The following is an 18736-nucleotide window of genomic DNA, read 5'->3' as shown; positions in this document are numbered from 1 at the left end:
TCAAGCGTGCGCGACACTATTTTCCACCGTTACATGTGTATGCACTCATGCAGTATGGTGCAAATGAAAGAAATAAATTCGATATTTCGTAAACCGGCAACTTTAAGGAAAAATCCCGAAACAGGTCGATTTTTATTTTTAAGTTATGATATTGTGACATACATGATATACTAGTGACGTCATCCATCTGGGCGTGATGACGTAATCGATGATTTTTTTAAATGAGAATAGGGGTCGTGTGCTAGCTCATTTGAAAGGTTCTTCAATTCTCTATTCAGTAATATAAACATTTACATAATTATTTATACAGGGTGTCCAATAATTTAATTTTTTTGTCAATTTGCCAAATGATTTAATTTAATAAAAGTTTTTTGGACACCCTGTATAAATAATTATGTACATGTTTATATTACTGAATAGAGAATTGAAGAACCTTTCAAATGAGCCAGCACACGACCCGTATTCTCATTTAAAAAAATCATCGATTACGTCATCACGCCCAGATGGATGACGTCACTAGTATACCATATATGTCACAATATCATAACTTAAAAATAAAAATCGACCTGTTTCGGGATTTTTCCTTAAAGTCGCCGGTTTACGAAATAACGAATTTATTCCTTTCATTTGCACCATACTGCATACACATGCAACGGTGGAAAATAGTGTCGCGCACGCTTGATTGGCAATTAAAAAACAAAGAGGTTTTTGATAGTGTATTGCAAAAAACTCTTCGGGATTTCATCAATCGATGTTTAAAAAATATCTACCTACCTTGACCACATTCAAATTTTCAGTTTTTCACATAGTTTTTGAGGGTTAAAAATGGCCGATTTCGCAATTTTTCAATTTTTAATCGCTTATATGTCAAAAACTATCAACTTTAGAGAAAAGTCACTAAAGACCTTTTCTGTTTGGAATGATCCAAGAAATCTAAAAAAAATTGTTCCATGCAAAAAAAATAATTTTAGGAAAAAACCAAAAAAAAAACGTTTAAAAAATTTTTGACCAACTTTTGGTCCTGGCAACATGCAAATTTTTTGAGTAAGATTGTGCAAAAAATCCGAATTAGAATATTTTTCCTAGCGGATGCGCAGTGGCTTTCTGGACTATAAGCAACTTTTCATCAATAGAGTTTTTTCATCAAGTCAATACATTTCGAGTTATTTGCAATTGAATATCTTCATTTTTCAACAAAAAATAACACGTTTTTAGACGGTTTTTCACAAATAACTTAAAAAGTAAGTATTTTATCGAAAAAATATTCTTAGCAAAAATATAGCTTTTAAAAAAATGAAAAGATGTGTATGTGTGCAGTCTGTAGACCCAGTAGAAGCAGAGTTGTAGCTAATGAAAAGTAGGTTCTTATTCGTCAAATTCCAAATCGAATATTTCAACGCGAAATAATCAAAAAATGAAGCACTTTTCATGGAAAACTCATCATAACTTGTTTAAATATTTAAAAAAGCATTATTCTTGTTTAAAAAAAAAATTCTAACACAAAAAGTAAGCAAGATACGCTCAGAATAAAGTTGATCCCATTTTTTGGGTAAAAAAAACTGGTGAAATAACCCCCTAATTAGCATTCCAAATGAAATTAATCCTTACCGCTTCACAAGCTACTTTGTTTATGTATTGTCTATATGCTCTGTGAGTTTTATCGGTATAAGTACTTATTTATAAAAGGGCTGTAGTAGAAACGGCTTGAACAAGTCACTAATCACGACTGTATGCAATTTTTTTTATTTGGCTTAATGTCTCGACAACTAATGGCCATTAGCATGGTACAGTGGATTTTTCCAATCAGGTACCTAGTGTAATGGGTAGTGTGTGTTGAGTAAATGTCTTGTTACTTAGCAAAGTCGTCATTGTTTTTGCAAAGAGACGCTAATTGTATCAGAGCGTCTGCGGTCCCTCCGGTGAGTACCGATCCCACAAGGATAGATACTATTTTCATTTATTAATTTTTAATAAATGAAAAATTCTCTACCCAGGGCATGCAAATTTTGAACAGTCATATCTTAACCAATTTTAATCTTTCAAAAAAGCAAAAATCTGAAATATTCAGAAAAGCGAAACCTAAATTTTTTTGCTCTTTAAGATTTTTGGTACCACTAATAATTTTTAACTTATTTTGAAAATAAAAAAAGTTTTTTTTCAAAATTTCAAAAAATTTGTTTTACTTTATATCCTAATGTTTTGAATTATAAGCACTGTGAACCGGTGAAACTTACAGATCATATATCTAAATAATATACTCATAATTTTTTTCAAGATTTTCATAAATTTTCCAGATTTTTTGACAAAAAAAGGAATCAACATTATTTTAAGCTTTACTTGCTTAATTTTGATACTTGAAACTTGTTAAAAAAAACAAAAATAAAACTAACACGTTAAAAAAGTTGTGATGATTTTTCACCGAAAAGTGCTTATTTTTTTGGATATTTACGTTGAAATATTTGATTTGTAATTTGTCGAATAAATATCTACTTTTCATTAGCTCCAGTTCTGTCTATACTGGGTCTACATACTTCATACATACACCATTTTTTTAAATTTTGTATATGCTATATTTTTTCTAAGAATATTTTTTGGATAAAATACTTAATTTTGGAGTTATTTGCGAAAAACCGTCTAAAAACGTGTTTTTTTTGTTTAAAAATGAACATATTCACTCGCAAATAACTCAAAAAGTATTGACTTAGTGAAAAAACTCGATAGAACAAAAGTTACTTAGAATTAATCAGTTTATCTATTTCCGCACTTATTTTGAATGTATGTTTTTTCACCCCCGAAGGGGTGGCACTCATACCCAGGGCAAAATCACATATCGGCACAATATCCTTTTTTTTCTTTGGGATATTAGCTATGGACTATTAATGAGCAGTTGTTGCGAAATGTAAAAAAAAGAAAAATGATTTTTTTTACATTGTCGTAATTTATTTTTGGAGTAACTACTTCCAAAAACAACATAAATATCTGTAAATTTGTTTTAAGTAAATGGTCGCTATAAAGGGGCCTACTTCTTATGGCCGCCTAGGGCCCCGTGATGCCTTAAACCGTCACTGGCTAAACTTAGGACCTTCATATTTTACCCAGAAAAACTTTATGATATAGTAAAATAACACTGTAAATTTGTTTGTTGTAAAGAGTTGAGACTTCTGAGCTTCACCGATGAGGCATAAGGATGCTGAAATAGCTATATGGAGATGGTGGTCCAACTCTGAATCAAATATAAACAAAACCTGCCTTGATCTTTTTTAACTGTAAATTTTATTAAGATCAGTTTAATAGATTTTGCAAAATAAATTTTACAATCCAGCTTTCGCAAAAAAAATTCATTTTTTTTAAATGTTGCAGGACTGAAAATAAAGCAGATAGCAAGTTGAATTTTTTTTTGCTTGTAGAAGTGTACTGTACCTTTCATTTGCAATTTGCAAAATTAAAATCAATTAATTACCACGGCGTCAGGAAATGTTTTAAATAAACATTAATTTTTGGTGCTACGCGCAGGACAGCGGTGTTCGATTCACACAAGTTGATTTCTACCAAAATTTCTTCCAATCTTTATCTAATATATTATTTTCTTACTCTATATTTTGTTGTATTTTAATATTTTAATTCCACAAAAATCAAACTAAATTTATTATTGTTTGTGAAATATTGTTTAAACAATTGCATATGTTTAAAAATAATAAACTTTTATTCTCTAAGTTAAAATATATGAACAAAGAAAGTTTTTGCTAAAAAAAGTGTTATTTCAAAGGATAGAGTATGTGTTTTTATTTTAATAAATAAACAAATAAACAAATTTATTTACTTATATCGAAATGTAATAAAAATTAAAAATGTATCAATCATTATCAAAGGTCATTGGAATGCCCAATCAGAGCAAACTATCTGCTGTCCTGCGCGTAGCACCAATAAATTAATGTTTATTTAAAAAAATTTCTGACGCCGTGGTAGTTAATCGATTTTAATTTTGCAAATTGCAAATGAAAGGTACAGTACACTTCTACATGCAAAACAAATTTCAACTTGCTATCTGCTTTATTTTCAGTCTTGTAACATTTTGAAAAAATGAATTTTTTTTGCGAAAGCTGGATTTCAAAATTTATTTTGCAAAATCTATTGAACCGATCTTAATGAAATTTACAGTATTGTTTAACTGTATCATAAAGTTTTTTTGGGTGAAAAATGAAGGTCCTAAGTATACAATAAATGGTTTAAAAACGTAAAATGCGAATACTTGTTTTTGTATGGTTTTTTCGCAATTATTGCTATTTTGCAACAAGGGTGACTATTTTTTAAATTTTTAACCAATTCTATATTGTAGGAAATTTAATTACGCAACTTTTATGTTAGTAAAACTTTTCTCGGAAATGAATACTTTTAAAGTTATAATCAAAAAACGAAGAAAAAAATCGAATTTTCCCTTCATTTTTTGACATTTTGATTATTTAAACAATGTTCCGGACCTTTTTGAGAGGGAGGATAACTCAAATATTATTATTTGAGTTATTTTCAAGCAATTTCTGCAAAAAAATTTGAGTCACCTCTCAACGTCCAAATGTACTAATATTTTTACAGATGCGCCCTGGTCTACAACAATATTCTTTCGTACTTACTACTCCACTATCAATTTGGATACGTGCGACTGACTATCTTTAAAACCTGCGGCTATTGCATTTTCTGAAGTGTTTTATCAGTTTGATATTGAGCGTTGAAGTGAGAGTTGTTCAATAACTTTTTTTTGCAAAAATCAAAGTGAGAAAAAACAGTCAGTGCAATATGTGTTTATAAGACTAATTCAATTATTTTGTATTTAGGTATTTTACTTTTGGGATGTTTATGAAATTTTTTTTTGTAGTAAACGTTTTCTTTGTTCAGATTACATTGTAAGACTGACTACTCGTTTTTTTTTATTTTGCGCCTGAATTGTTCATTATGTTAAAGTCATACAATATAATGTTAAAAATGACGCTTTTCTTTTGTTATTCTGACAAATTTTTGATATTTTTAACATCTAATGAGGTTTTTATATGTGCGGCATTAGGTACCGCAGTGTCTCCACTCATGTAACTTTACGAGACGTGGCTACCGGAGGGTTAAATAACCTAGAGGTCAAAATCACTGCTAGAGGGCGCTATTTTTCGGCGGAGAAAAATAAAGGGGCACCAATTTGCAAATTAAACTTTGCTCAGTATAAGAAAATTTTGAAAGATATCACTTATGTTAGCTTTATTGATGATTTATGTCATGGTCTAAGGAAGTTTGGGAGTAGCTTTATCAATTTGAGCATGTAACTAGGAAAAACGATTGTTTTATACCAAAATAATAACAAAAAAGATATACTTATGTGCAGAATTACATTAACTTGACATAAAGTAATGACTTGTACATCCGTCGATCCATCCATCTATTTTTAAAACGTTTTTATATACTTGACTTGGTCTTTGTCACTATGTCCGGGGAGTCTTGTAATCCATTTTAAACATACAGTAAAACCTCGATATAACGGACTAATTGGGGGGACGGGATGTCCGTTAAAGCCGAAAGTCCGTTATATAAAAGTTGGTTTAAAATCAATCAAAATTTCTTTTTGAAAATATGTACTGTATTTAGATACAGAGCCTACAAATCTGTAAGTTAAAAAAGGCGTCAAGTTTTGTTTGCTACTTTTTACTTTTCTACTTCATATAAAAACTTTCTGCAATATACTCGTTTCAATGCCAAAATTATTCACTGATCCATGGGTTGAATAAGCGATCAATTTTTTGGCAAAAAGATACCATTAAAGTTGCCATCTTCTGTATGTCGAATATTTTAGTGGGATTGGCAGGAGCGTTGTCTAAAATCAATAAACATTTCACCTCTTTCGGCGTTATTTCCAGTTTCTTCTCTTGAAATTCTCTAACTGCAGGTACACATTTTTTACAAAACCAATTTTTGAAAATATCTGTGGTGAACCAAGCTTATTAGAGTTCTATAGTATAAACGGGCAGTTAGTAGAAGTACGTTAAATAGGGGTCCGTTGTATCGAGGTTTTACTGTACTTTCAGATTACGTAGACATCCGAAATTTTCAGAATAGCTCAGAACTCCATTAAAATGCAATATTTAACAGCTTTTGTATAGATGCATTGAGTTTTATTTTTTATTTTAATTCATTTTAAATCTAAATAATGCAGTAACATTTAGATCTAACTTATATGTCAAATATTTATCTCAATATAGCAAATCAAATAATAGGTTTGTTCCAACACGACCGAGAACCGTCACGAAACGGTAACGCTCCTGCGCAGTAAACAAAATCCGTTCCAACAAAAATATGATCGTCATCGGATCGTCCTTCCCACTGTTCCAACAAGAATTGTGATCTTTCGGTGACGGTTTCGTGATAATCATTTCAGTAATCGGGCAAATGCATAATGTGCTGGTTGGACTGACTTGCGCACTAGGATTTAATTCTTTAAATTTTTTGAGCCTTTGATCGACTAAAAGCACACAAGCTGTCACCAACAAAAATGACAAATATATGATAATGATAGATAATACAGTTATGAGTCAGATAACCGTTCCAACATCGGTTTCCAAATTACCGTCATGGGACGATAACTGGGCGATACAATTACGAACATGCGCACAACAAACGGTACAATTAGTTTCGTGACGGTTTCTGGACCGTCCAAAAGTTCATGTTGGAACAAACCTATTGATAGTCTAGTGGCTACAATACCTGGCTTTCGCCCAGGAGGCTTGGGTTCGCTTCCCGGCATTGGAAATCATTTTTGTTTTTAAAATTGACATTTTGATTTGAAAAATGATTGTTTTTGATAGAGACTTGTTTTTGATGTGATAGAGACTAATTCGAAACTAGGTAATGACAAATACTTTTTTATTGCGCAGACAGGCCACGGCAGCACTGTTTCTAGCATCTAAGCCTTTATCAATCAACTTTTTTAAAATTAATTTTACAACATAATTTGGTAAATAAATTTTTAGAAAAAGAAGAAGAAAAATAATTGTTGAGGGTTCAATTTGGATGTTTATTATTTGTGTTATATATTACAAAAATGTAGGTATATTAACAAAACAATTTACGTTTTTTACACAAAGTTCAAAAATTAGTTAGTTCGTGCCATTTTGAAGTAGCATTACTTTTTCACTCCACTCTTTTCCCAATGCATAGAGTCTAACTCTAAGGCTCGATACACAATTGTGTATTTTCTTGCAGCGTGTTTCATCGCCGCCGGTTCATCGCTGCCGTTTCGACGCCGCCGATTCATCGCCAGTCCATTTCATCGCCGTCCGTTTCATCGCCGTCCGTTTCATCGCCAGTTAGTCAGTTGATTTTGTATTATGGGAGATAACTCGACACGACGTTAAATTCAGTTCAAAACTTATGTCAATTAAACAGATAAAAAATATTATTATATTTACTGTTCTATTTCTACTTCGCCTAAATTTTATAATAAATAGTACTAAAGGCTATAGCGGGATAAGATGGTAAAATCTGCACTCGGCTGGATTCTTAGTTGGGGTTGGGCAATCGAAAGTACATAATTCAAAAACCCCCTAACCAAATTTTTAGCTCCCTATGTGACCCCAGGTGTCCCCTATCGAAAAAAATGTGTTTTTTCGGAAAACATTTTTTTGGAGCGATCTTTTGCTTTAAAAAATGTGAAAAAAATTGTGAATGTACATTATTATACCCTAAATCCCACTGATTTTTTTCAGATTTTTTGGATCAAAATTGACGCCAGAAAAAATTTTTGAAGTTTTCAAACATATTTTAGGTTATGTAGGTAATTTTTGGCTAGCTCCGACAAAATTTTTTTTAGTGTATTTTTTTACGTTCTTTTGAATGGCAGGGATAGTTTTTCCATTTTCTCGCCGGAAATGACTCAAAATTCGAAAAAACCCATTTTTTTGGTTACCCCCCTCATATTTTTAGTGTTTACTGAGCGATCTTTTCTTTAAAAAATCTGAAAAAAATTATGAACATACATTCAGGCCCAAAAATATACTATTTTTTTTTTCAGATTTTTTGGATCAAAATTGAAAAATTTTGAATTTTTCAAAAAAATTTTAGGTTATGTAGGTAATTTTTGGCGAGCGCCGACATAATTTTTTTTAGTGTATTTTTTTCCGTTATTTTCAATGGCTGGGATAGTTTTGCCATTTTCTCGCCGGAAATTGCTCAAAATTCGAAAAAACCCATTTTTTGGTTCCCCCCTCATATTTTTAGTGTTTACTGACCGATCTTTCCTTTAAAAAGTCTGAAAAAAATTATGAACATACATTGATGCCCAAAAATATACTGGTTTTTTTTTCAGATTTTTTGGATCAAAATTGAAAAATTTTGAATTTTTCAAAAATTTTTTAGGTTATGTAGGTAATTTCTGGCTAGGTCCGACATAATTTTTTTTAGTGTATATTTTTCCGTTCTTTTGAATGGCTGGGATAGTTTTGCCATTTTCTCGCCGGAAATTGCTCAAAATTCGAAAAAACCCATTTTTTGGTTCCCCCCCTCATATTTTTAGTGTTTACTGAGCGATCTGTTCTTTAAAAAATCTGAAAAAAAATTATGAACATACATTGATGGCCAAAAACATACTGTTTTTTTTTATCAGATTTTTTGGATCAAAATTGAGGCTAGAAAAAATTATTGAATTCCTCAAAAAATTTTTAGGTTATGTAGGTAATTTTTGGCTAGGTCCGACATAATTTTTTTTAGTGTATTTTTTTCAGTTCTTTTGAATGGCTGGGATAGTTTTGCCATTTTCTCGCCGGAAGGTACTCAAAATTCGAAAAAACCCATTTTTTTTGTTACCCTCCTCATATTTTTAGTGTTTACTGAGCGATCTTTCTTTAAAAAATCTGAAAAAAATTATGAACATACATTGATGCCCAAAAATATACTATTTTTTTTTCAGATTTTTTGGATCAAAATTGAAAAATTTTGAAATTTTAAAAAAAATTTTAGGTTATGTAGGTAATTTTTGGCGAGCGCCGACATAATTTTTTTAGTGTATTTTTTTCCGTTCTTTTGAATGGCTGGGATAGTTTTGCCATTTTCTCGCCGGAAATTGCTCAAAATTCTAAAAAAAAACCCATTTTTTGGTTCCCCCCTCATATTTTTAGTGTTTACTGACCGATTTTTCCTTTAAAAAATCTGAAAAAAATTATGAACATACATTGATGCCCAAAAATATACTGGTTTTTTTTCAGATTTTTTGGATCAAAATTGAAAAATTTTGAATTTTTCAAAAAATTTTTAGGTTATGTAGGTAATTTTTGGCTAGGTCCGACATAATTTTTTTTAGTGTATATTTTTCCGTTCTTTTGAATGGCTGGGATAGTTTTGCCATTTTCTCGCCGGCACAGTGTGCAGCACGTGGAAAATCGAGCACGAATTGGCTTATACTTACCTATAGTATTATTGTATTATTATTCTATCTATGTATATCATGGATTGAAAATATAAATATGTAGATATTCACATACTTATTTAGTAAGCTACATTTATGGAAATAACTTGATTACGGTGCAAACGTGTTTGCTTATTTAAAATGTAACTTTTAACGAATAATTTTATTTACTTTACACCTTTGAAAAGTAAAATTAATAAATCAAATAAAGTTGAAAATAAACGTTTGCCTATAACTGTATGGCATATTTCATGCTGTGAAAACGTTTTTAATAATTACTTATTACTTATTAATTACTTATAATTACTTATTAATAACATTAATAATGTCTATATATATTTAAATATTTTTAATATTGATATATTTTTTAAAATACGTACTCTAGCTTATCAAAAAATTAACTTTCAATTACCTTAACTTAATTAATAAATACGCAAAAGGTAATATTAATATGGTAATTTCAATTGAGAAATCGGAAAACACAACTAAGACGAAGAAATATCTATGAATTGATCTATACCAGCGGTTCTCAATCTTTTTGAGTCAAGTACCACCAAATACTTTTTATTATTTTTGGTACCACCTAACTAAAATACCTATCTAGCTAGATGATCTAATTAACTATAATTGTGCCAATAGTGGTGCTGATTTTGGCTGTTTTGAGTTTTGTGTACCACCTCAAATAATGAAATGTACCACCAGTGGCACATGTACCGCAGATTGAGAACCGCTGATCTATACATAATGTAATTAAGGTAGCCATGTACCTATAGTTAAGGGTTAAGGTTGTCTACTAAAAACATAGGAAAAATATCAACAAAGGGAGTTTGTCGTATTTTATGCATATTCTCTTCTCAAAATGGCTACCTTCTCTTCTCAAAAAACCTGATCACGCTATTCAAAATAACGGAAAATCGTTATTTATTGACATCAAAAATCGTTATTTATTGACATGCAATTGAGTTTATGTGTACACATAGGGGGACACAAAGAAATGGCTCTTTTCGAATTGTGAGGAAGTCCCGGAGAGAAAATGGCAAATCTAACCCAGTTATTCAAAAGAACGAAAAAAGAATACACAAATTATTTCGAAGTCTGTCAAAAATGGCTTACATAAACGATTTTTTTTGAAAAATTCAAAAAATTTCCCTGAGTAAAATTTTAATCCAAAAAATCTAAAAAAATCAGTATGTTTTTGGGCATAACAATGTATGTTCATAATTTTTTTCAGATTATTTTAAGAAAATATCGCTCAGTAAACACTAAAAATATGAGGGGGGAACCAAAAAAATGGGTTTTTTCGAATTTTGAGCAATTTCCGGCGAGAAAATGGCAAAACTATCCCAGCCATTCAAAAGAACGGAAAAAAATACACTAAAAAAAATTATGTCGGCGCTCGCCAAAAATTACCTACGTAACCTAAAACTTTTTTGAAAAATTCAAAATTTTTCAATTTTGATCCAAAAAATCTGAAAAAAAAAATAGTATATTTTTGGGCATCAATGTATGTTCATAAATTTTTTCAGATTTTTTAAAGGAAAGATCGGTCAGTAAACACTAAAAATATGAGGAGGGTAACCAAAAAAATGGGTTTTTTCGAATTTTGAGTAATTTCCGGCGAGAAAATGGCAAAACTATCCCTGCCATTCAAAAGAACGGAAAAAAATTCACTAAAAAAAAATTATGTCGGAGGTAGCCAAAAATTACCTACATAACCTAAACATTTTTTGAGAAATTCAATAATTTTTTCTAGCCTCAATTTTGATCCAAAAAATCTGATAAAAAAAAACAGTATGTTTTTGGCCATCAATGTATGTTCATAATTTTTTTTCAGATTTTTTAAAGAACAGATCGCTCAGTAAACACTAAAAATATGAGGGGGGAATCAAAAAAATGGGTTTTTTAGAATTTTGAGCAATTTCCGGCAAGAAAATGGCAAAACTATCCCAGCCATTCAAAAGAACGGGAAAATATACACTAAAAAAAATTATGTCGGACCTAGCCAAAAATTACCTACATAACCTAAAAATTTTTTGAAAAATTCAAAATTTTTCAATTTTGATCCAAAAAATCTGAAAAAAAAAACCAGTATATTTTTGGGCATCAATGTATGTTCATAATTTTTTTCAGATTTTTTAAAGGAAAGATCGGTCAGTAAACACTAAAAATATGAGGGGGGAACCAAAAAACTGGGTTTTTTCGAATTTTGAGCAATTTCCGGCGAGAAAATGGCAAAACTATCCCAGCCATTCAAAATAACGGAAAAAAATACACTAAAAAATATTATGTCGGCGCTCGCCAAAAATTACCTACATAACCTAAAAATTTTTTTGAAAAATTCAAAATTTTTCAATTTTGATCCAAAAAATCTGAAAAAAAATGGTATATTTTTGGGCCTCAATGTATGTTCATAATTTTTTTCAGATTTTTTAAAGAAAAGATCGCTCAGTAAACACTAAAAATATGAGGGGGGTAACCAAAAAAATGGGTATTTTCGAATTTTGAGTAATTTCTGGCGAGAAAATGGCAAAACTATCCCTGCCATTCAAAAGAACGTAAAAAAATACACTAAAAAAAATTTTGTCGGAGCTAGCCAAAAACCTTCATAACCTAAAAATTTTTTGAAAACTTCAAAAATTTTTTCTGGCGTCAATTTTGATCCAAAAAATCTGAAAAAAATCAGTGGGATTTAGGGTATAATAATGTACATTCACAATTTTTTTCACATTTTTTAAAGCTAAAAATTTGGTTAGGGGGTTTTTGAATTATGTACTTTCGATTGCCCAACCCCAACTAAGAATCCAGCCGAGTGCAGATTTTACCATCTTATCCCGCTATAGCCTTTGTAGTGTTAAATGGCCTTTGTAGAAATAATATGTTCAAAATGTAGTGTTATGTTGGGTTAGGTTAGGTTAGGTTAGGTCATTTCCTAGAATTCCTAATTAATATTAAAATTAAATAATAAATGTAACTGTCGAAAATTCGGAAATAAATCAGTTAGCGATTAACTGACTGGCGATGAATCGGTCGGCGATGAATCGGTCGGCGATGAATTGGCGGCGATGAACTGGCGGCGATGAAACGTCCTAGACCCAGCTGCGTGCGATCGCTGGCGGTTCAGCAGTAGCAGTACATGAGTTGTAATTAGGCGCTGCACACTCGAGCTGAGAGCACGCCAGTTTCTGCTACGCCGCCACGTGCACGCGGCTTGCAAACAAGTCGGCGGCTTGGAAGTCTGTGCTAGTCAATGAGTGAGTACACGTTGACCGTGCGAAGGATTTTAACGTAGATTCGTAGCCGTTTATTTCTGCTGTTAAAAACCGCTCAAATGTGTATTGACGGGAAACTTGGTTTAGTCCAGGGCGCATCTGTTTTGAGATGGACGTTGAGAGGTGACTCAATTTTTCAATGCAAATAGTAATATTTGAGTTATCCTCCCTCTCAAAAAGGTAATTAAATTCCCTACAATATAGAATTGGTTAAAAATTTAAAAAATAGTCACCCTAGTTGCAAAATAGCAATAATTGCGAAAAAACCATACAAAAACAAGTATTAGCATTTTACGTTTTTCAACCATTTATGCTACACTTAGGACCTTCATATTTCACCCACAAAAACTTTATGATACAGTAAAACAATACTGTAAATTTCATTAAGATCGGTTCAATAGATTTTGCAAAATAAATTCTGCAATCCAGCTTTGGCAAAAAAAATTCATTTTTTCAAAATGTTACAGGACTGAAAATAAAGCAGATAGCAAGTTGAATTTTTTTTTGCTTATAGAAGTGTACTGTACCTTTAATTTGCAATTTTCAAAATTAAAATCGATTAATTACCACGGCGTCAGAAAGTTTTTGAAATAAACATTAATTTTTGGTGCTACGCGCAGGACAGCGGTGTTCGATTCACACAAGTTGATTTCCACCAAAATTTCTTCCAATCTTTATCTAATATATTATTTTCTTACTCTATATTTTGTTGTATTTTAATATTTTAATTCCACAAAAATCAAACTAATTTTATTATTGTTTGTGAAATATTGTTTAAACAATTGTATATGTTTAAAAATAATAAACTTTTATTATTTAAGTTAAAATATATGAACAAAGAAAGTTTTTGCTAATAAAAGTGTTATTTCAAAGGATAGAGTATGTGTTTTTATTTTGCAATAAACAAATTTATTTATTTATATCGAAATGTAATAAAAATTAAAATGTATCAATCATTATCAAAGGTCATTGGAATGCCCAATCAGAGCAAACTATCCGCTGTCCTGCGCGTAGGACTAATAATTAATGTTTATTTAAAAAAATTCCTGACGCCGTGGTGTTTATCGATTTTAATTTTGCAAAATTGCAAATGATAGGTGCAGTACACTTCTATACGCAAAAAAAAATTTTCAACTTGCTATCTGCTTTATTTTCAGTCCTGTAACATTTTGAAAAAATGAATTTTTTTTACGAAAGCTGGATTGCAAAATTTATTTTGCAAAATCTATTGAACCGATCTTAATGAAATTTACAGTATTATTTTACTGTATCATAGAGTTTTTCATGGTGAAATATGAAGGTCCTAAGTGTAGCAAAAATGGTTGGAAAACGTAAAATGCGAATACTTGTTTTTGTATGTTTTTTTCACAATTATTGCTATTTTGCAACAAGGGTGACTATTTTTTAAATTTTTAGCCAATTCTGTATTGTAGGAAATTTAATTACGCAACTTTTATGTTGGTACAAATTTTCTCGGAAATGAACACTTTTAAAGTTATAATCAAAAAACCAAGGAAAAAATCGAATTTTTCCTTAATTTTTTGACATTTTGATTATTTAAACAATGGTCCGGACCTTTTTGAGAGGGAGGATAACTCAAATATTATTATTTGATTTATTTTCAAGCAATTTCTTCAAAAAAATTTGAGTCACCTCTCAACGTCCAAATGTACTAATTTTTTTACAGATGCGCCCTGGTCTAGTTTGGAAACAAGCCAAACGTCTGCAGCGTGCACACTACCTGAAAATATGCAAATGTGCATCGAGCCTAAGGTATTCATGGCTAACCATCTTAGTGAGCTCGATACAGTGACAACTGAAGTCTACTACTTCAGTATATAAAGAGAAAACATTGCCTGAAGTATGGTTATTTACTATATACAGAACAATGTCATTGACTATCTTGACATTCACACAGCACTAATCCTTTGTATTTTGAGAACGATTTCCGAAGTGGAAATCGAAACATCAAATATACTTAATTTTGAAGTAAAGTTGTTACTTATTCCCATCAAAAATAGTAAATGAAGCAATATATAGAGGCTTTACAATTGGAAATGATCCTGGAAACGACATGCTGAAATTAGTAAAAGCAATTGTTTACAGATTTTTACAAAAGAGAGAAAGTCAACTTATCACATACAAAACTGAACAAAATCACTCTCAAATATATGATTATTTCATGAAAAGAAAAAAAGATAAAAGGAGAATTTTGGAACTGCAAGGTAATAGGTTATTGAGGCTGTGAGCTGACATGTTACTTTTGCATATTATTTGCATATTTTGCATGATACTTTTGTACATCGAAGTAAAAAAGCGAAACTAAACCGAAATTTCGAAGAGAATCACAAGAAATCAAATGGTGGACGTTAAAGGATGAGAAAGGCGCTCTAGGGATAAATTCAAAGACAATGAGGATATTAGCATTCAAAGAAACAATATTTTATTTGCTCTCTGTTATCCTAGACGTAGAAGTGAAATCATAATATTTTCTTGAAATTTTTATACCACTGACGAAATCCAGTTTTAGAATATTATTGTGTTATTATTCAGATCAACATTATTGTGTTAAGCCGCATCCTTACTGGTTCGTCGCAAGTTTTTACCAGTGAGAACGCGGTGCTCAAATCATTTGATCTTCACTCGAAAACCGATGGAGCGTGCGCGTTGTGTGCGTCGAAAATTCTTGCGTCCGATTTATGCGACGAACACGTCCACATTAGGGAGCGTTCAAGTATTACGTAACGCGATTTTTAAAGATTTTTGACCCCCCCCCCCCCCAACCTTCGTTACGTAATACTTGAACGGTCCCTTAGCACAATTTACCTCGAGCACGCAAATATTTTGCGGCGAACAGCTGGTTCGACGCAATTTTTTCCTAGTGAGGACCCAGCATTAGCTGACATTTTTACTTAATTAATGAACTCTTACTTCATAAATGATACAATAATATTTTTAATAAATATAACATTGCATAACATTTATTTATTCTAATTGTTTAAACATTTTGATCATTTTTTTTTAATTTAATTGGTTACTTAGTTTATTTTTTAAAATGATAAAATTCAAATTATTTTTTTATTTTAAAAGCAAGCATAGAACTAGACTTTGTTGAAAACAGCTACCAGAGAATTTTAGTTTATTACCAATCGAAACATATGATTTAATTATGTTGAGTGACATGAGGAATACGGAATACGGCATCAAAAAATTATGTAGATGCAGAAAGCGATACTATGCATTTTACTATTTTACGTGTGATAGATAATCTGATCGATATACTACTATGTATTTAGTTAATAAACTGGGGCATTTTATTGTGAAACTTTATTTTTGTATGATTTTACCAGATATTTTATTTTAGAAGTATGATTTTGTAGAATTATCATCATTACGTCCATTTGATGCCTGAATACCTTTTCTATTAGCAGCATGTCCGACCATAGATCAGATTTTTTCTCTAAGGCAGTTGCTTGAAAAAGGATGGGAATTCAAGGGAACTTAATGTTGTTCTGAAGCTATTTCCTTGTGGCATTTTTACGATTAATTATTTATATGGGAAATAAGCCACAATTAATGTTAATAAAATTATTTTTTCATTTTAATTGTGGCTTATTTCCCATATAAATAATTATTCAAGGGAACTATCCATAATAGTCCTGTCGCCAGGGGGGGTACAACGGCCTCGTTAATTCAGATGGACTTACTCAAGTTTTTTTTATGTATTTTGACCCGTAGAACACGAATTTTTTGGGTAACAGTTGATCCGGATGTCGATAAGATTGTTATAGACCAAGAACTTGAGGAATCAAATAACAGCGATTTTTGGCAAAACAAAACACTATTTTGTATTTTTTGGGCCATTTTAAGTAAAAAATATTTCTACAAGTTTTTTCGTAGGATGCACAGTTTTCGAGATAAACGCGGTTGAACTTTAAAAAAATCGAAAAATTGCAATTTTTGAACCCGAATAACTTTTGATTAAAAAATAAAATAGCAAGTCTGCTTACCGCCTTTAAAAGTTTAAGTCAAATTATATCGGTTTTGATTATTTCCATTGGTAAAAATTTATTTTTTTATTGTTTAACAAAGCTATAAACACGTAGGGTTTCCCGTGCTTTTACATGTGTTTTAACGCATGTAACGTAGAAATAGTCTTGATTGCACTAGTACCTATTCTACCTACTCGTTCGATTTTAAATGAGAAATCATAGAAACATCACTCACGCACTAGTTGTTTGTAGCTTTGTTTAACAATAACACAATAAATTTTTAGCAATGCAAATAATCAAAACCGACATAATTTGACTTGAACTTTCAAAGGCGCTAAGCAGAATTGCTATTTTATTTTTTAATCAAAAGTTATTCGGGTTTAAAAATTGCAGTTTTTCGATTTTTTGAAAGTTCAACCGCGTTTATCTCGAAAACTGTGCATCCTACTAAAAAACTTGTAGAAATATTTTTTGCTTAAAATGACCCAAAAAATACAAAATATTGTTTTGTTTTGCCAAAAATCGCTGTTATTTGATTCCTCAAGTTCTTGGTCTATAACAATCTTATCGACATCCGGATCAACTGTTACCCAAAAAATTCGTGTTCTACGGGTCAAAATACATAAAAAAAACTTGGGTAAGTCCATCTGAATTAACGAGGCCGTTGTACCCCCCCCTGGCGACAGGACTATAATCTCTTCATAAATTTCCGACAAGCGTACGACAGCATTAAAAGGGATTAGATATGGAATGCAATGGTAGAAATTTCAGTTCCAAAAAAACTTATCCAGCTTGTTAATTAATATATGTTTTCCGTCGACCGTCCATTTATAATAAATTTTAACACCCTCAAAATCATTGATTAATGACCCCTATTAATGAATGATTTTCTATTAATGAACGATTTCACTATAGGCAACACAACATACATTGCTTACATAACTTAATTAAACGCTCTGTGATTGGCAGTGACCTGTGGTGTAGGCAACCAAACATATACCTATTTATATTCCCACTAAAAAATTTAAAATCAAGTAGCCCCTGTTAGTACTATCTGTCATTGTATGTCATTATTTACTTTATTGTTTAAAATTCTGTGTATTTGAAAAATCAAAAGATGGATATATCTTTATTTCTGAAAAGTACGGTCGACGGAAAAGTTTTGTAACGAACTCGTGAATTAAAATGGCGATTAACAATCTCGAACATTAACGCGCTCGCCCCGCTCACGCGTTAAAAAAATATCAATTGTTAATCGCCCTTATTAATACACTTGTTGGTTAAATAACTATTAATAGTGCAGTCACTGAAGGTGGATATGAGCTATTACCTCCGATTTCGTTGAACCTCCATCGATTTGCATGAAAATTGGTGAGTGGTTAGAGGATATCTCAAAGAACAAAGGTGACATGGTGCCAACTTGCGTTTTTACCCTGGGGGTGGATGCCACCCCTCCTCGTGGGGTGAAAATTATTTTATTAAAAATAACCCCACAATTCGATAGCGGGACAAATTATAAGGAAAATTTGTTATATAAAGTTATTAAAATAATTCAAAACTTTTTGAGTTATTAAAGATCAAAGATTTTAATTTTTCGTGAGAAAAATGCATGTTTTTAACCAATTTTTCATAAATAACTCAAAAACTATAAGTTTTTACAAAAAAGTTATTATTATCAAAATTGAGGCTAATAAAAAATCAAATAAACTCCTTACTAGAAAAACCTTTCAATGTTAACTAAAAGTGAGTTATAGGTAATTGAATGTATATTTCTTCCCTCGAGTACCCAAATCTAAGTATTCAAGCTTAAATACCGGGAAAATGATGCATTTTATAACATAAACTTATTAAACCTTTGTCAAAGTTCATAGAAATATCTATCAAATAAGCCCTCGAACAAGTTGATAGCATTAAAATTTATGCACCAAAATGTTTCAAAATGTATCTTTTAAAAAATGTTCCAAAAAATGTTATTGTTTTTTTGTAAATATCTCCGTTAATTTTTAATATATCAGGTTCTCCTAAAAACTAATTAAAAGTTG

The sequence above is a fragment of the Diabrotica virgifera genome, chromosome 8 (assembly GCF_917563875.1).
Source record: "Diabrotica virgifera virgifera chromosome 8, PGI_DIABVI_V3a".
Lineage (NCBI taxonomy): Eukaryota > Metazoa > Arthropoda > Insecta > Coleoptera > Chrysomelidae > Diabrotica > Diabrotica virgifera.
The sequence above is the reverse complement of the archived record's forward strand: the minus strand, read 5'-3'. Positions refer to the sequence as shown.